Below are 21028 nucleotides of genomic sequence, written 5' to 3' on the forward strand. Positions count from 1 at the left end.
TTTTGGAAAAAAAAAGAAATTACTAGTATTTACATAATATATGTCTTTTATTTAAAATAGAGTGGTTTGCATGTTGTCTCCCCAATAAGAGGTAAGCTCCTTAAAAGGGCAGGAGCTGTTTTTCCTTTATATTGTATCCTGAGAGCTGAGCACAATGATTCTCACATTGGAAACATTTAATAATTAACTTGACTTAGTATACAAAATTATTTGCAAAATATTAGGGAAGAAGGAGAAAGCAGAAATATAGGTTCATGAGAATACAGATCTAGAGCTCACAAGGATTCTATAGATAAGGAAATTATGCTCCACAAAACTTAAATGACTTATCTAAGTACACATAAACAGCTGAGCAAAAGAAGTAGGAGCTGATCTGAGATCAAATGGTGATCCTGGGTGATCCTGGGTGAGAAAGAGCAAGCACACACTCCAAGTGAGAGCCATACAACAGTGGCTGGGGGCTCTACTCTAATTGTGGCTTGAGAAAGAAAAGAAGATGAGCTCCAAGACAGAGGTTTTCAAACATTGAAACCATACACTTTTAAGTATAATCAAACTAAGCCAGTTCATGCAAACAATATTTACAGAATAAATTGAAGGGAGGAGAAGAAACAGCATTGATCTGCCAATAATTTTATGGTGTTGAGTTCTCAATTTAGAATAAGTATCATTACCTGAGGTCCATTAATGCCAAAAAGGGAGAGAGGTAGATAACACATTTTAAGAAATCATAAAAGAAAATAATTTATAACTGGGGAAGGGGGGACCAAAGTAAAGTTGAGATGCAATCTACAAGTGAACTTCTGAAAAAGCCCAAAGTGGAAAAAATCCTCCCAGGTACATTATAGTCAAAATCTTCCTAGTCAGAATAGTCAGTAGTCAGAACTTCCAGGTCAGAGGAAAAAATAATGTAAATATTCAGAAAGAAAGAATTCCAAAGAGTCACAGTCAGGATCACACAAAATTTCAGCAACTACTATTAAGGAGTAGAGAGCTTATAATATTATTTTCCAGAAGGTAAAGGATAAAGAATTAAGCCAAGAATGATGATGTTTTTGTCCTTCATTTGTGAAGGAGACCATGACATCAGGGAGATGATGCCATGACAAGCTAGTGAATTGGATTTGAATGGGGGGGATGCTAATGGTACAGTTATCAGCCTCACTTTCTCCTCCACAGTCATCTGTGTCCAGTGGCCAGAAATGAATTAGGATGACTGGTGATGACCCTGGATGTGAGGTGATCAAGGTTAAGTGATTTGCCCAAAGTCATACATCTAGTAAGTGTCAAGCATCTGAGGTCGGACTCAAAACTCTCATCCCCTTGACTCCAAGGCCAGTGCTCTACTGCACAAAGAGCTGGCCAAGAGTAGATAATGCAACAAAGCTAAATGTAATCCTATAGGGGGAAAATGAATCCTTAATGAAATAGAGAATATCCAAAAATCCTGAAGAAAATCATCTGAAGACCCTCTACTCAATTCAATCCTGGCATCCACAGAAGGCTCTGGGAATGAAGCAGACATCATAGGATGGAGGGATCTAGATACACAGTAAACCTATCAGGCTCAAAATAGAGTCCACTGATCAGCCAAGGTACAAAGGGATGGAAAAAGGTCCTCAGTAAATAAGCATTCCAGAACGACCTGAAAATAAGAGGAACACAGGGAACAGGGGGATCCAGTGTGGAGTTCTGGGTAGGTTCAGTGGAGTAGGAACACCCTAAGTCCAGAAGTAGATGAAAGGTGACAGATAAAGGTCATGATGAAATATCTCTGAAATACTTGGTCATCACAGAAGCATTCCTTATGCCCAGAAGCAAGGGTATAAGACTCCAGGCAGGTCTCCAATCTAGATCTTAAGACTGCTTAAATAAGCCAACCAAGGAAAACAGGGAAGATGTGATATATATAAGAGCCTAGATGCTATGGGCACAATATTGCAATTATTAGAAATGTATCAGTATTCTAGGGATCTGATTTTCTAAATGTCCACTAATTGTTTCATCAGAGATGCTTGGAAATCCTCTATTCCATTAATGATGGAATTTTCACATGGAGGATTATATTTAGTTTTCCTGAATAGGTTATCCTTGATTGTTTCCTTTATAGATAACAACTATAAGATAAACTTCCTCTTTATTAACTTCTCATTGGTAAAGGATATAAGCAAAGAGAGGACAAAGCACATGTAGAGAGAAGCGAAAGAAATAGCTATCTAATAATGATAATAGTAAGTGGAAATTGGAAGAATAGAAGAGGATAGCGAAAAGAATTACGTGGCAGAATCTGACATTTTCAATAAATACTTTTGTGGGGCAGCTAGGTGGTGTAGTGGATAAAGCACCAGCCCTGGAGTCAGGAGTACCTGGGTTCAAATCCAGTCTCAGACACTTAATAATTACCTAGCTGTATGGCCTTGGGCAAGCCACTTAACCCCATCTGCCTTGCAAAAATCTAAAAAACAAAACTAAAAAAAAAAAGAAATACTTTTGAAATGTGAAAATTTGTACACAGTTGAAAGAAATCTATTATGCTTCAAAGGAAATCAAAAAAGAAGGCAAAGCAATCACAATTTCAAGTTAACCAGGTAGCACAGTATACTAGACCTAGAGACAGGAAGATCTAAATTCAAATCAGACTTAAAATCTTTAGTAGTGATGTGACCCAAGTAATTTAAACTTTTTTGCCTCAGTTTCCTCATAAGGAAAAACGTAGGTAGTACATACCTCCAAGGTTTCTAAAGATAGAAAGAGGAGAATATTTGTAAAACCCTCTGCAAATTTTAAGGGGCAGCTGAGTGGCAGAGTGCTAAACCTAGAGTCAAGAAGACTCATTTTTATGAGTGCAAATCAGACATTTATTAGCTATGCCGCCATGGGCAAGATACTTAACCTGGTTTATCTCAGTTTCCCATCTGCAAAATGAGTTGGAGAAAGAAATGGCAAATCACTACAGTATCTTAAGCAAGAAAATTCCCACTGGAGTAATATAGAGTTGGACACAACTGAAATGAGTGAACAAAATTAGAAATAGCAAAATTACATAATACATAAGATGACTTTTAAAAATTAAAGACAATAAGCTTTGGTCTTCATGTAAGTTCCATAGTTCCTTCTCTGTGTACAGATGGTATTTTCCATTACAAATCTCCTAAAATTATCCCTCATTATTTCACTGATGGAAGAGCAAGTTCTATGTTGCTCACTGTTCTAATTAGTTCTGCTCATCTCACTCAACTTAAATTCATATAAATCTTTCCAGGCTTTTCTGAAATACCATCCCTCATTTTTTATAAAACAATAGTATTCCATCACATGCATATATACATATATATATATATATGTATATATATATATATATATCACTCAACTTCAATTCATATAAATCTTTCCAGGCTTTACTGAAATCCCATCCCTCATTTCTTATAGAATAGTGTTCCATCACATACATATAATACAGTTCGTTCATCCATTCCCCAACTGATGGGCATCCCCTCAATTTCCAAATCTCTGCCACTAAAAAAAGAGCAGCTATGAAGATTTTTGTTCATGTGGGATTTTTAACCTTTTTTCATAATCTCTTTAGGATATAGATCCAGTAGTGGTTTTGCTGGATCAAAGGGTATGCACATTTTTATTGCCCTTTGGGCATAATTCCAAATTGCTATCCAGAAAGGTTGGATCAGTTCACAACTCCACCAATAACAATGCATTAATGTTCCAAGAAATCTGATATTGCTATGCCTTACTTCTTCCCATTTTTCCATTATGTTTCATGATATTTTTGATAAGATTATTATTATTATAAAGAGGTATTACAATGAGGTAGGATATCTACCTCATTGGGTTGATGATCAAATGAAATGTTTGTAAAGCTTAACACAGAGCCTGGCATACAGTAAATAAATGCTTGATCCACTGCCCCTTGACTTTGTTCCTCTTTGAATTGTTTTTGATATTTCTCTCTCTCCAAAAATAGCGCTTTGGGAGTTAAACTGACATGACAATAAATAAATGAATTAATAGATAAGGAGAACCATGATGCACCAGTTCCATCTACTCACATCCCACTTTTTCCTCCCTAATCACAGAGAACCAGAAGTAGCAAAACAAAGCCACAACAGATTCTATCATCCAAATAGTGCTTGGCTGCTATATCACAGCTTCAACTTTTCTCCCATCCAGCATAAGCAAATAAAAGCTACTACAGCACTAGACTTCTAGCCTTTACCCAGAAAAAACACTCAGGAGGAAGAGAGTCATCTTTTTGAAATCTTGGATTAAATATTATATACATCCAATTCAACACATCCAAAACCCTCCCTTTCTTTTGACCTAGCATCCTCTTAGTCACCCAGAATCACAACTTGGGTTTCTTTCTTGACTCCTGGCTGTGTAACCTTGGGCTAGTAACTTACCCATGCAAAAAACAAATAAACACAACAAATCCCCCCAGAAAAAAAATAAAATTATACATAGAACAGGACAGTGGTTATTTAAAGGATGGAGGGGGGAAGAGAAAGTTACTCCTAAAAACCTAAACTATATCATATGCAAATTATCATTTTTATTAAAACAAAACAAAGAAAACAATAAAATATATTTCTTCAAACATACAACATGCTATAATTGGCAACATCTAAGATTCTCAAAAAACATAAACTTTAGTGAATTAACATTAGTAAGCTAAAAATTCAAAATGAATAATCCTATAATTTCCACTGCTACTGTCTCTTCATAATAGACACACACATACTTTTTACTGGTCACAAAGGGATCTGGAACTCTGCCTGAAAGAAATTTTCAGTCCAAAGGCTGACAACATCTCCAGGTGGCTATATGGGTATTTCTCTGTTTACTTAAGATTCAGGACAGCTCAATATGATCGATAAAACACTGAACACTTCTAACTTCCAGTGTGTGTCAATGCTTTGCAAGAAAATGCTTATTTTATTTGGCAAGAAATGGTGGAAAATGGAAAGAAATAACCAGGCTACTTTCATATGTCAGGGCACTGGAATTTTTCAGGCAACAATTCCCCTTATAAATTTGTCTACACATAACTTAATCAACCAAATATGTAGCTGTTAACAGATTGTGTATCTGTGTCCTATATCAAATAAATAAGCTTCTAAATCAGAACAGAAGCAGGATATAAGGCAATTTGTTTTAGCTTAAGCAGTACAGCCAAAACTAAACTACAATTTCATTTATAAAAACAATTGTCAAGAAAAATCAGAATCTTAGTAAGACAACAGGTTTATCAGTTTCCTATAAGTTGATACTCACAAGTGATTCTATGAAAAATTAAGCGTTTATCGTCACCCTGGGATCAAAAAGACATGCCCATTCTGATTACAAACCAAAGAAAAAATATTTTTAGGACAAGAAGCAAATTTAGCACAAACTTATAAAAAATAAATATACTTAAAAACTTAAAGAGTGAAACTTAAAAGAAATTGATGCATATTTTGCCCATTTAGGCATTTTAAATGTCCATGGCAAATCTCCACTAATTATCGAAATGGATCTGAGTTTCTTACTTGGAATTTGCTGCTTGGCTGAAATAGTGGGAGTTTTGCAAAAGCATTATAACGGAGCCAGACCCTTTAGCTCAAAATCATCTATAACTCTGACTTCTCCCTTAATCCCATACCCAATCAGATATTGGAATGAACAAACTGGAATTTGGATAGACTTAGGGTAACAAGAATGATGAGGACAGTCCAAATATTATGATCAATGATTCACTGGAAGAGCTAGGTACTATTATTGTTAAGAGAAAAAAAAAGGCTGCAATCATCAAATAGATTACATCGAATAGTTACATAGAAAAACTGAATTTATTCTGCTTTATTTTAGACAACAGGCCTAATACCAATGGAAGAAAATTTCAGCAAGGGAGATTGCAAGTCAATATAAGAAAAAAACTTTCTGAAAATTAAGAGTTCTCCAGTAGCATGGACTGTGTATCATGAAATATTTTCCCTATTTTTGAAGTATTTGATTTTAAGATGAATGGCTACTTCTAAGAACTACTACAGAGAGGATTATAAGAAGGTTAATTCTTCACATATATAGTTCAGTATATTACATGGTATGGGAAATCCCTTTCTAATTGGAAAACTATTATTTTTGTCACTTTTTTATTTGCAATATTTCTCAATTTCCTGCCTCCTTTCTGTTTTTACCAATAGCATTCTGTCAATGCCATCCTACTTCAAATGTATATTACTCCCTTCCTAGATTACTAGAATATTCTTCTCTCTAGTCTTTCCTTGCTATAATCCATCCTAACTACTCCATGCCATCTATAACTTTCACCTCTGCTTGGGATTTTAAAAAAAGATTCTACCCTACCCACCAACTAAAATTCAAACTCCTAGAACTGAAAGTCCTAATCAATCTGGTTACAATCAATCTACATTTTTGTATATATTATTTCATGATATTAACTGACTTCACTCTTCCTATACAGGATTACTTAAATTTATCTCACTGACACTAATGCATTGTTGATGGAGTTGTGAATTGATCTGTCCATTTAAGAGAGTGATTTGGAACAATATGTATATGGCAGTAAAATTGTGCCATCAATACCACTATTAAGTAGGCACACCAAAAAGATCATAAAAAGGGAAACATTGCCATATGTACAAGAAAATTCATAGTACAAATTCTTACAGGAGAACTTAAATGATTTTTACAGGAAGGCAAAGATAGCAAAACTATACTAGTGGGGGATCTCAGAACTAGAGAAATCTAAGCACAAATTAAACAAAAAAAGAAGTTAAGGAAGTGAATAGCATTTTAGAAAAGTAAGACATGACAGACCTCTGGAGAAATGCTTATGGGAATAGAAAGGAATATAGTTTTTTTTTTTCTCAGTAGGACATGATAGCCAAACAAAAAACATCCAAGTATTAGGGCATAAGACCCTCACAATCAAATGCAAAAAGGCAGAAATATTAAATAGATCCTTTTCAGAGCATGATGAAATGAAAATTACATGTAATAAAGGGCTATGGAATTTAATTGAAACTAAATGGTCTGATTTTAAAGAATGAGCGAATCAAACAACAAATCACAGAAATAATCAATGATTTCATCAAAACAATGATAATAATGAGACAACATAGCAAAACTTGTGGGATGCAGTCAAAAGACATATTAGGGAAAATTTTCTATCTCTATATACTGGTGTGAACAAAATAGAGAAAGTAGACATTAACTAGATCAATTGAACATACAATTTAAAAAGCCAGAAAAAAATTTTAAATCCCCAATTAAATACCAAATTTGAAATTCTGAAAATCAAAGGAGAGATTAATAAAATTGAAAGTAAGAAAACTATTGCACTAATGAATAAAACTAAAAATTAGTTTTATGAAAAAAGAATAAAATAGATAAACTTTTAAGTAATTTGATTTAAAAAAGAAAGAAGCCAAATTCCCAGTATCAAAAATGAAAAGAATGAATTACCCACCAACAAGGAGGAAATTAAAGTAGTAATTCAGAGCTATTTTGCCAACTATATGCCAACAAATCTTGGAATCTAAGTGAAATGAAAAGGATGAATATTTGCAAAAATATAAATTGTCCAGATTAACACAAGAGAAAATAAAATAATTAAATATCCTATTTCAGAAAAAGAAATTGAATGAGCTATCAATGAACTCCACAGGAAAAAAACTCTCCAGGTCCAAATTGATTTAGAAGCGAATTCAACGAACATTTCAAGAACAATTTAAGGCATCTAGGTTGCTCAGTGGATAGAGCACTGACCCTGGAGTCAGGAGAACCTGAGTTCAAATCTAGCCTCAGACACTTAATAATTACCTAGCTGTGTGACCTTGGACAAGTCACTTAACCCCACTGCCTTAAATGAATAAAAGGAGAACAATTAATTCCAATTCAAATAAACTATTTTCAAAAAATACAAATACCTTTTATGGCATCAATATGGTGCTGAAACCTAAAGGACAAAAAAGCTAAAACAGAGAAAGATAATTATAGCTAAATTTTTTAATTAATAACTTAAGCAATAATTTTAAATAAAATATTAGCAAAGAAATTACAATATTTTATTAGTAGGATAACACACTATGATCAGGTAGGACTTTTACCAGGAATGTAGGACTGGTTCAATATTAGAAAACAATCAACATGATTGACCATATCAGTAACAAAACAAAGAGAAATCATGTGATTATCTCAATAGAGCCTGAAAAAGCTTTCGAGAATAAGGGCACCCATTCCTTTTAAAAACAGTAGAGAACATAGGAATACATAGAATTGTCCTTAAAATGAAAAGCAGTATCTAAAACACTAACAAAAAATATCCACAATGAGGATAAGGATAATAGAACTGCTTCTCAGTAAGAACAGAGGTGGAAACAAGGATGGCAGTTATCACCACTATTATTGAATATTGTATTAGAAATGCTTCTCAGTACACTATGTAATGATCAACTATGTTTGATACTTAGCTCCTCTCAAGAGTTCAATAATCAAAGTCAATTCCAAAAGACTTGTGCCATTTCCTGAGAAAAACCATGTAATTTGAATGCATATCAAAGCTTACTTTTTTCACTTTTTAAAACATTTTTTATTCCAATTGCTTTTCTCTTTTGTTCTGGTTATGCTTTCACAACATGATTGATATGGACATATGTTTGGCATGATTATACTTGTATATCCTATATCAGATTATGCAATGTCAATGGGGAGGGTGAAAAGAAAGGTCAGACATAGAAAAATATAGAATGCAAAATCTTGCAAAAAAACTGAATGCTCAAAAGTGATCTATACATGAAATGAGAAAAAATTAAAATAAATTCAAGAGTGAATTTCTTGCTTAAATTTACTGAATAGTGACTAAACCAGGGGGCAGAGCCAAGATGGCACCAAGAGAGGAACTTCTCTTAGGCACTCTCTCATAAAACTTAAAAGCTAAGGACTCTTAACTAAATTTGCAAGAGACAGAACCCACAGAGGGACCCAGTGAGGCAGTTCTCCTACTCAAGGTAACCTGAAAAAGAGCAGAAAGGCTCTACTCCCCCGGGATTGGAGGGGCAGTCGCCAGAGGGGTGGCCGAACAGAGCGAAAGAACTTCAGCCTCCCAGAGGGAGCCCCAGGGTGCTGGGAGCCATGGCTTGAGAGCCTCGGGGAAGTTTCCTGAGCTACACCTCGGGGAGCACCAGGCACAAATTGGGGGAACAGCGGGGGAACCTCTGCCAGAGTGAGCATGTGAAGCCCAGCCCTCAGGGCACACAGAGAGCAGCACAACCAAGTTCCAGGAAACAGAAGCAGGAGGAGCCAGTAAGCAGGAGCCCCCAGGGCATAAGCCCATTGAACCTAGGGAGGGGAGTGAAGAGAGAGAGACTGCTGAGCTCTGTCCTCTGCCCCTGGAACAGGACTCTGGGGCTCTGAACACATTCAGATCCTGATTGCAGTCTAGGGCCCCCATAGAACAGCAGGGCCCCCTCTACCTCAGCCCCATGGCAGAAGGGGGCACATATAGTCATTCACAGACCAGGAGGGAGGACAGAGCCTCACACACTGAGACCCTTGTGGGAGTGTCCCAAAAGCTCAGGAAGCACCCCAAAAACAGGATCAGGCTGGGAAAAGGAGCAAGCAGAGAAACAAGAACACTATTGAGAAATATTTTGCATATGAGCCCAAGAAGAATCAAAATACTCAGTCTGAAGATGAGGAAGTACAAGCTCCTGAATCTAAAGACTCCAAGAAAAACAGAAATTGGGCTCAGGCTATGACAGAGCTCAAAAAAGACTTTGAAAATCAAATGAGGGAGTTAGAAGAAAAACTAGGAAAATAAATGAGAGAGATGCAGGAAAAACATGAAAAAGAAGTCAGCAGCTCAATCAAGGAAATCCAAAACAATGCTGAAGAAAACAGCATGCTAAAAACCAGCTTAGGTCAAATGGCTAAACAGTTCAAAAAGTTATTGAGGAGAAGAATGCTTTAAAAAGCAAAATGGGCCAGATGGAAAAAGAGATAAAAAAACTCTCTGAGGAGAACAAATCCTTCAGACAAAGAATGGAAGTCAGGGAGATTGATGAATTTATGAGAAATCAGGAATCAATACTTCAAAACCAAAAAATGAAAAATTAGAAGAAAATGTGAAACATCTTATTGAAAAAACAACTGAAATGGAAAACAGACTTAGGAAAGATAATTTTAAAATTATTGGAATACCTGAAAGTCAGGATCAGGGAAAGAGCCTTGACATAATTTTCAAAGAATTACAACAGGAAAATTCCCCTGATATTCTAGAAGCAGAGGGCAAAATAGAAATGAAGAGAATCCACCAATCACCCCAAGAAAGAGATCCCAAAAAGCCAAACCCTAGGAATATTATAGACAAATTCCATAACTCCCAAGTCAAAGAGAAAATATTACAAGCAGCCAGAATGACACAGTTCAAATATCATGGAGCTGCAGTCAGGATCACACAAAACTTAGCAGCAACTACATTAAAAGCTCATAGGGCTTGGAATATAATATACTGGAAGGCAAAAGAGCTTAGAATGCAGCCAAGAATCAACTACCCAGCAAAAATGAATGTCCTCTTCCAGGGAAAAAGATGGACTTTCAATGAACCAGGGGAATTTCAAATGTTCCTGTTGGAATGGCCAGAGCTGAACAGAAGGTTTGATCTTCAGAAACAGGACTCAGGTGAAGCATAGAGATTGGAGGAGAAGGGGAAAATATGAGGGACTTGATGATGAACTACATATATTCCTGCATAGAAAAATGACACTGATAATACTCATATCAACCTTCTCAGTTAATAGAGCAGGTAGAGGGAGCTTTTATAGTTGAAGCACAGGAGAAAGCTGAATTTGAAGATAAAATATGGTGTAAAAATGGAGTCAAGAGAAAAAAAGGGAAATGTAATGGGAGAAAGAAAAAAGAAAGGGGGAATAGGACAAGATATTTCATATAATAAGATTTTTCTTCACTAAAATGAGCTATTGCAATGATATGGAAGAGGGGAAGGCAAGGGGGAATGAGGGAATCTTCACTCCCATCAGAGGTGGCTAGGAGAGGAAACAGCAAATATACTCAATGGGGTATAGGCATCTGGAGTAAGAAGGGGGGGACAGGGGGAAGGGGGGATGTGAGTGATGGAGGAGAGGATGGACCATGGGGGGAGAATGGTCAGATATAACACATTTTCTTTTTTACTTCTTGCAAGGGGCTGGGATTGGAAGGCCTGTATGAGACCATAGGGCCAGGTGGATGCTGGGCCTAAGGGGTGGTATGTGGGCTCAGGGTCTCTTGGCCCCAGAGCCGGGGATCTGTCTGCTGCAACACTCAGCTACCCTACAGCAGAGTCAGAGTGAAAGAAGAGAGAAAATATAGTACATGGTAGTGGAGAAATACGAAAGGAGGGGGTTGTGATCAGCAATGGAAATGGTGGAAAAATATGGAAGTAACTTTCATGATGGACTTATCATAAAGAATGTGATCCACCCGCGACAGAGTTTTTGGTGTTAGAACAAAGACTCAAGCACACTTTTTATTATTATTATTGGGGGGGGGGGGGGCATGCAGGGCAAATGGGGCTGGGTGGCCTGCCTGGGGCCACATAGCAGGGTGATCATTGGATGTCTGAGGCCGGATTTGGACCTGGGTGCTCCTGGCTCAAGGGCCAATGCTCCATCCGCCACCCAGCCACCCCTATTATTACTGTTTTATTTTATTTGGGGTCTTTTTTTTTCTTTTTCTTTTGGTTTTTGTAGGGCAGTGGGGTTCAGGTGGCTTGCATGTCACACGGCTGGGTGATTGTTGGGTGTACGGGACAGATGTGGGCTTGGGTGCTCATGGCTCCAGGGCTGGTGCTCTGTCCATTGTGCCACCTGGCCATACCTACAATTATTACTATTATGTTTTTTTATTTTAATTTTTTCTCTCCCCTTTATCACTCAAGCAAGTCTATATATATGGGGGGAGGGGGTATTTCATTTACTCTTAAACAAGAATATTTTATTAATGTATAAAAAAACATTATTTGTAAATTTACTGAATAGCAATTTTTTAAGAGAGAGAGAGAGAGAGAGAGAGAGAGAGAGAGAGAGAGAGAGAGAGAGGTAAAGCCAAGATAAAGTCAAAGCAGGGACTCTGGAAAACTCCCAAATCCCTGTCTAAATAACTTTAAAATAATGCCTCAAAATGAAATTATTATGGGGTAAATTATCTCACCTAGAAATGAAGAAAGCTTTTACAGTTGAGGGTCATGTAAGGTAAGGGGCAATAGTCAATTCTTGAACCTTATTAACAATGGAACTGAATCAAAAATTATGTGACAAAATTATTTATTTGGGTATACAAATTTACCTTGCCATTCAGAGAAACAAGAGGGGAGGATAAGAAAAAGGACAAGAAACTTATACATAGGAGAAGAAATTAGGGGAGGCACTGGCCAGAAGCAAAATATTTTTGAAGAAGGTCGGGGTGAAAGGATAAAAGCAGGGAAAATAGGATGAAGGAAGATACAAAATAATCATAACTGGGAATGAGAAGAACTTTTCCAATTAAACTGAAGTGGATTACAGAGTAGAATTTAAAACAAAAATCCTACAATATTTTATTTTACAAAAAACACACACCCACACAGAGCAAAGTTAAGGAAATAGAGCAGAATCCATTAATCTTGGGGGGGGGGGGGCGGGGAGTTGCAAGGCAAATGGCCTTAAGTGCCTTTCCATTAAGCTTTAACTGAAAGTTCATGAGTTCAGGGTGGCTAGGTGGCACAGTGGATAGAGCATTGGCCCTGGAGTCAGGAGTACCTGAGTTCAAATCTGCCCTCAGACACTTAATAATTACCTAGCTGTGTGGCCTTGGGCAAGCCAATTAACCCTATTTACCTTGTAAAAATATATTTAAAAAAAAAAAAGAAAGTTCATGACTTGAGTTCAGACAAAGCTAAAGCAAAAATAAATGTAATTAAAAGAAATAAGCAATGAAACTTTATCTTGCTAAAGAGTACCATAAACAATAAAATATTATCAATAATAAACATGGTATAGCAGTCAAATTCTTAAAAGAAATGTTAAATGAGTAAAGGAAGAAAAAGACAGTAAAACTACTAATGAGAGTCCTGAACTTTTTCCTCCCAGAATTAGATAAATCTAAAGTAAAAAATAAACAAGAAAGAAGTTAAAGAGGTAAATGGAAGACTTCTATAGAAAACAAAATGGAAATAGAAAGAAGTATACCTTTCTCTCAGTGATTCATACCAACAACATGAAAAATGACTATGCCTTGGACATAAAAGCCTGTCAAATGCAAAAAATGCAATCCTTTTTAGATCATAGAATAATAAAAATTACATTCTATACATGACAGTGGAATGATGACCAACATGGAAATAAATATAATACGATTAGGCACATACAACCTTTCTGAGACTACTTCTTGTCCTAGGGAGGGGGAAGAAAAGGATAAGAATAAAATTTTATAAAAATGAATAATAAGGGGGCGGCTAGGTGGTGTTGTGGATGAAGCACCGGCCTTAGAGTCAGGAGTACCTGGGTTCAAATCCAGTCTCAGACACTTAATAATTGCCTAGCTGTGTGGCCTTGGGCAAGCCACTTAACCCCATTTGCCTTGCAAAAACAAAAAATAAACCTAAAAAAAAAAAAATGAATAATGAGGGGCGGCTAGGTGGTGCAGTGGATAAAGCACCAGCCCTGGACTCAGGAGTACCTGAGTTCAAATCCGGTCTCAGACACTTAATAATTACCTAGCTGTGTGGCCACTTAACCTCATTTGCCTTGCAAAAACCTAAAAAAAAAAATGAATACTGAAAACTATCTTTATATATAATTAGAAAAAGAAAGAAAAAAAGAAAATACTCATGTTAATAAAAAAATAAAGAACATTGAAAAGACAAACTAAAAACTAAGTGGAAAATAAATAATCTTATCCTGAAGAATGAAAAGGACAAAAAACAAATCATAGAAATAATCAAAAATTTCATTAAATGACAACAGACAACATTCCAAAATTTATAAGACATAGGTAAACAAATACTTAGAGAAAAATATATATCTCTAAATAACTACATCAATAAAATAGAGAGAGCATCAATGAAATGGCATGGAACTAAAAAAAGCAAAAACAAAAAAACTAGAAAAAGAAAATCCAATTCGAACTCCTAAAAATCAAAGAAGAGATTAACAAAACTGGAAATAAGAAATACTAAATTAATAACAAATTCTATGAACTGGTTTTATTTTAAAAAAAATAAAATAAACCATTGGTTAATTTCTTTTTAAAAGGCCAAATTATTAATTTCAAAAATGAAAAGGGCAAATCCACCACCAATAAAAAAGAAATTAAGACTATTAGTAGGAGTTATTTTACCCCATTATATATGCCAATAAACCTGAAAATCTAAGTGAAAAGAATATTTGCAAAAATATACTGTGATCAGATTTACAGAATGGAAAAAAACCTACTTAAATAATCCCATCTTTGAAAAAGAAATTGAATAAGCAAAAACTGAGCTCCCTAAGAAAAAAAAAATGGATTCACAAGTGAAATCTACCAAACATTTTGAGAATGATTAATCCCAATACTATGCAAACTATTTAGAAAAACAGACAGTGCTACCAAATTTATGTTATTTTATGGTGGTGATTCTTAAAGCACAAAGAGCAGAAACAGAGAAAGAAAACTATAATTTCCCTTCTGACTACTGAAACAAAAAATTTAAATAAGATAGCAAAGAGTTTATAGCAATAATACCACAAATATGGCTGACTCAATAATAGGTAAACTAATTCCCATATATTACCAACAATGAGAAGCATGAAAAGATAGAAAAAGAAATTCCATTTAAAATAATTGTAGATATTATAAAATAACTGGAAGTCTGCCTGCCAAGGCAAAGAAGAAACATATGAACATAATTACAAAACACTTTTCACACTAATAAAAGTCAGATCTGAACAACTGAAAAATTATTAATTGCCTATGAATAGGCTTAGTTAGAACAAAAATGACAATTTTATATATATTAATTTACTTATTCAGTATCATATCAATCAAACTACCAAAACCATTTTATAAAGCTAGAAAAATAGTAATAAAATTCATCTGGAAGTCTAAAACATTAAGGAAGGATAACAAAGGAATTAATGAAAAATAAAATGGGACGAAAGGTGCCCTAACTGAACCAAAATGTGTACAATGTTCTCCCTGGTTCTGCTCAATTCATATAAATCTTTCCAGGTTTTTCTGAAATCTGCTTATTCATGATTTTTTATAGATCAATAGAATTCTATCACATTCATATGCCACAATTTGTTGGGCCTTTACTCAATTGATTGGTATCCCCTCGATTTCCAATTTTATGTCACTACAAAAAAAAGTTTATAAATATTTTTGAATGCTGTGTATAAAGTTCACTTACCTTGGTACTATACTTTCTAGTAATGTACACATTGTCAAAACTAGCTCATGTTTGAGAGGCTCAGAAAGTGTGGGAGAAAATAGATGCTGGAATGTCTATCAACCTGAAAGTCCTTGTTAAACTCAACTCTCTTCATGTACTATTTTGTTTTTGCTTTAACAAGACAATGGGTTTAAATGAGTTGCCCAAGGTCACACAGCTTGGTAAATTATTAAGTATCTGAAGTCATATTTGAACTCAGGGTCAATGCTCTATCAACTACAACACCTAGCCACCCTTTTTGTCATGTACTATTGACCCTTTCCCCTCCCACTGGCTCCAACAGATTGAACCCACTATCATTCCTACTCTCTAATCTATTTAATCTTTCCATATGGACTGATTCCTTCTAAACAGTCTACAAGTAAATTAAGTCACTGCTGTTCCTAAAATGTTTTAAAAAGCTAGAAAAAATAGTAATAAAATTCATCTGGAAGAATAAAGGGTTAAGAATATCAAGGGAGGGGGCAGCTAGGTGGAGCAGTGGATAGAGCACAGGCCCTGGAGTCTGGAGTACCTGAGTTCAAATCTGGCCTCAGACAATTAATAATTACCTAGCTGTGTGGCCTTGGGCAAGCCACTTAACCCCATTGCCTTGCAGAAAACAAACAAACAAAAAAAGAATATCAAGGGAATTAATGAAAACCGATTTGTGACAAACTGTTCACATGTACATGCATACTTTATTCTAGCATTCCCATTAGTTATTGCCCTATATCACTCCTCCTCTTTTCAGTTAAACTCTGAAAAACTATCTATATTCTGTGCTTATATTCTTTCTCTCTTATAGAACATCTACAATCTTTTTATTATATAAATATTTTATTTGTTTTCCAATTATATATAATAGTAGTTTCTATCATTTTTGATAAGGTTTTGAATTTTCTGCATTTCCCCCCATCCTTCCTTACCCCTCACAGAAGGCAGTCTGATAATCTTTACATTGTTTCCAAGCTATATATTGAATCAAATTGAATGTATTGAGAGAAAAATTATATCCTTGAGGAAAAATAAAATATTAGAGGTAGCAAAATTACATAGAACATAGGACAACTTTTTAAAAAAAAAAAATTGAAGGTAATGGACTTTGGTCTTTGTTTAAACTCCACAATGGTATTTTCCATCTCAGATACCATAACATTGTCCCTGATTATTGCACTGATGGAATGAGCAAGTTCATTAAGGTTGACCATCACCCCGATGTTGCTGTTAGGGTACAATGTTCTTCTGGTTCTGCTCATCTCACTCAGCATCAGTTCATGCAAGTCTTTCCAGGTTTGTCTGAAATCTCATCCCTCCTGGTTTCTAATAGAACAGTGTTCCATAACATAAATATACCACAATTTGTTCAGTCATTGCCCAATTGATGTACATTCCAATTCTTTACTACCACATTGCTGCTCTGAATATTTTTGTACAAGTGATGCTTTTAACCTTTTTCATCTTTTCCAGATATAGACCCAGTAGTGGTATTGCTGAATCAAAGGGTTTGCATTTTTATTGTCATTTATGCATAATTCCAAATTGTTCTCTAGAAAGGCTGGATGAGTTCACAGCTCCACCAACAATGTATTACTGTTCCAGATTACCCATATTCCTTCTAGCATTGATCATTGTTTTTTTCTGGTCATACTGACCAGTCTGAGAGATGTAAGGTGGTACCTCAGAGATGCTGTAATTTGCATTTCTCTAATCAGTAATGATTTAGAGTAATTTTTCATATTACTATGGCTTTGATTTCCTCATCTTATATGACCTTTGCATATCCTTTGACCCCATTTGTCAATTGGGGAATGGCTTATTTTTTTAAAAGGACTTACTTTTCTATATATATTTTAGAAATGAGTCCTTTGTCAGAAATACTAGTTGTAAAATTTTTTTTTCTCAATTTACCACATTTCTTTTGACCTTGGTTACAAGTGGGGTTTTTGGAGTAAAGGCTTTTTAATTAAATGTAATCAAAATTATCCACTTTAAAACATCTACAACTAAACTCCTGATATCTCAATAGACAGCAAGGTGTCACAGTGGCTAAAAGTATTGGACCAGGAATCAAAAAGACAAGAGGATTAATTATTATGCCAAAAGGATTAAAAAGTTGTGTATGCCCTTTCACCCAGCAATATTTCTACTAGGTCTGCTTCTCAAAGTTTTTTAAAAAAAAAAAGGAAAGGGATCTTTATGTACCTATCTCACAGGATTGTGTCAGCTGATAAAAATATTTAAAAAGTAAATGGAAACTAAAAATGCTATTATTGTTATTTTTATTAATTATAATTTTATTACTATTATTCTGCTGAACTTTTTCTCTCCATGGTTCAGTAATCTTAGAAATCAAATTAAATGACCTTTTCTTAATCCTTAGTTTTCTTCTTGATCTCTCTCTCTTGATCTCTCTTGTTGATTTGATTTTCCTAACACTTCATTTGTAACACTACTTCTCTGACTGCTCCTTCTCAATCTCCTTTGCTGTATAGCTTTATGAATGTGATGGTAACTAAGGATACTCCTGAGGATCTCTCCTAGAGTTTCTTCTATTTTTTTTCTTTACTCTCTAACTAGGATCAAATGGTAAGTAATGAGTTAAAAAGAAAAAAAGACTAAAACTCTTCATTCTCCAATGTATTTTAGTCAAAATGTTCAAAACCATTGCAAACAATATCCACTTACAAAAACTATTTAGCAAGAAGATTCTAACTAGAATAAAGAAACTCTTCAAAACAATTTTGTTATGGTAATAACTGTTTTCATTTCAGGAGCTGAGTATTATAACTAATTCACTGCTGATAAAAAATACAACAGCCTTGAAGCATGGGATTGCACCATATTGCTACACAAATAAATTCTTTTTTGATTGATTTGAACAATAATTACATGCTAAATTTACACTGCATCTGTCCTCAATAGGAGTTCAATTTTTTTAAATGTTTGATTCACAAGTAAAGTCGATGCTGTAATTTGCTACCATCTTTTGCAGTCAGATGTATACTTTTTGAATCCATTTCTACATCTATAAAATATTATTGGCTTTAACACATTAGAGTGTCTCCAGATTAACTATATCAGTAAGAAAATATAAAAATTATCCCACTTTAAATTACACATATTTTTCTTTACTAAGTTTTAAGATTCCAACATACAAAATTAACTAGTAACATTTTGTCAAACGTGTTGTCTCTGTCTGTAATTTGAAAAATTACATAAACATATCTAAAGTAACCTATAATTCTGAAATATCACCCTAAGCCTACTTTCAAGTGGATTTACCTACTTTACAAAATTCAGTTAACAAAAGAAACTGAGCACAACACTCAGCAAGATAAGACTACATACTTAACGGTGCTGAAGTGGGTTATTTATGTGTTCTGAAGATTTGGAGGTTGAAAGGGGTTAGTCCAAGCTGGTTTTAAGAAATGGATGAGCTATGATGAAATTATCAGTTAGGTAGGTTAACAATCAAACTGATGACAGCTTGGCAAATAAGTTCTAGTACTTATTGACACTATTTGCAAAGGTATTTTCTTTATTGTAAACTTTTAAGCTTTAAAACAACCTACACTGGGGATCTGCTTTCTATCACTTAGCAGTGGATCCTTAAACTGTTAGCCTATCAGTACACAAACTGAAGGTTTAAAAAAATAAATCAAAAACAAAGCCATGCAGATGGATAGAAAAAAAAAATTTAGGGGCGGCTAGGTGGCGTAGTGGATAAACCACAGGCCTTGGAATCAAGAGTACCTGGGTTCAAATCCAGTCTCAGACACTTAATAATTACCTAGCTGTGTGGCCTTGGGCAAGCCACTTAACCCCATTTGCCTTGCAAAAACCTAAAAAAGAAAAGAAAAAGGAAAAAGAAAAAGAAAAAATTATCAAGCTCTTTCTATGGAAATTCAACACTTTAGGCTTTTTTGTGCCTGAAGTATTACCAAAAGAAAAACAAATTAAAAAGTAATGCGAATTTTACACATTTACAAAATAACAGTATTTTCATATTTATTCTTTTATTTTTTTAGTGTTATAAACACTAGATATCTTAACTGATAGTGATAGTAATTATTACTCATAAGAGATAAGTATTGATTAGTAGTAAAGGAGTCACATTGATCAATTTGTAGAATCTAGTCCTAAGAATTAAATATACTCAAAATATGTCAATTAAAGAGAACAATGGTTAATATAAGTTCTTCAAAAAAATTAAAGTAAATTTAGGATGTTGATGTAAATGAATGTGGTAGAGGAATGCCCTTTTCAATTTATTTAAGAGCTCCATAAGAGTCCCATTCAGATACCTTAACATGGCATAAAAAGGATTCTGGATTCTCTCAAAGACCATAGCAGCAAAAAACAAACTTTGGCAGGTTCTATGCACATAATTCAGTGACAAAATATATGTCTGTTGTTAAAAAGACCAGCCTAGTTTAGCTTATAGAACCTTGTTATTAGCAAACAGTCCACCAGTTAATGAATGATCTAGCCTAAGGACCTTCATGTCCACTAACCAACACCAAATTTGGGTCTAGAAGGAGCATGCTGAAACATGGTGGAAAATATGGTTCTAAATCAAAAAATGAAAGACTGAAAAGGTTAGTGGACAATCTAGATATCTCATACTTGTATTCCACGAATATTTTTATAAAGAAGAGTCAGAAGATACTGGACTTAATGAGAACAAATTACTACTCCCCCAAAATGAAATTGATCAGATCTTAACAGTTTTAACCAATGACTGGAATCATTACAAAACTTTTATTCAATCAGATTATCCAGTAACTAGGGCAAGAGGTAAGACCAACATCAAATTAAAGAAAGGGTAAATATGAGAAAGACACTGTGTGCAGTTAAAACATCTCCAATCTAATCTTTTTAACAAGACACTAACAATGAAAAATAGAAAGATGATCAAAAGTAAAGATACTGACTGTGATTCTCATGATTGCCAAAAGGAGGAAGCCTTAAGACCCCAGAATCCACTGCAATCAGCAAATATTTGATTTCCTGCCAAATACAAAACCATGTCAGCCAACAGAAACACTGGTTTAGAGCACAAACTTACTTAAAAAACATTATGAACGTTGACAAAAAATAATGAATACAAAACAGGAAAAGGTAATGGAGGAAAAAACGCAACTATTAAAAAGTTTGGTATAAGACCCAACTAAGCTATATTATCCTAAGAGGACTTATAATTAAACATCAAAGAAGGACAACAAACATACATAATATAGGCCAGGTTTACCACCAGTTTTATAGCAATTTGTTCTTATGAACAGTGACAGTAGAACTATCATATTCAGATATAAATGTCTCTACTTATAAGAGGAAGTAAAATTGGCACCTGTGTTGAAGTCAAAAAGATTGACTGGACTTGAGTAAATATACACAGAATTCTGTGCTACATAATTTTGAAGGGATTCAGATAGTGACTCTCAAGACATGTCAATGGGGGAAGGGAGAAGGAAGGAAGGGATGAAGGGAGAGAAGGAAGGAGGGAGGGAGAGAGGAAACTGCTGGTCACTATTAACCAAAGAAGAGATCAATAAAAGA

At 34.8% G+C, this 21028-nt stretch overlaps 1 protein-coding gene and 1 long non-coding RNA gene across 2 annotated transcripts in view; both read right to left on the reverse strand.

Moving 5' to 3' along the window:
• RAD51B (RAD51 paralog B) overlaps window positions 1-21028 on the reverse strand; it is an 832520-nt gene that overhangs the window by 651938 nt on the left and 159554 nt on the right. The window lies entirely within an intron of this gene.
• Window positions 1-21028, reverse strand: part of LOC141522548 (uncharacterized) — a 90413-nt gene that overhangs the window by 58292 nt on the left and 11093 nt on the right. The window contains exon 2 of the long non-coding RNA XR_012478232.1: window positions 20404-20479. This is a non-coding gene — a long non-coding RNA (uncharacterized LOC141522548). The remainder of the gene's footprint in view (window positions 1-20403; window positions 20480-21028) is intronic.

This window comes from Macrotis lagotis, chromosome 4 (genome assembly GCF_037893015.1).
Source record: "Macrotis lagotis isolate mMagLag1 chromosome 4, bilby.v1.9.chrom.fasta, whole genome shotgun sequence".
In the NCBI taxonomy this organism is placed as follows: domain Eukaryota; kingdom Metazoa; phylum Chordata; class Mammalia; order Peramelemorphia; family Peramelidae; genus Macrotis; species Macrotis lagotis.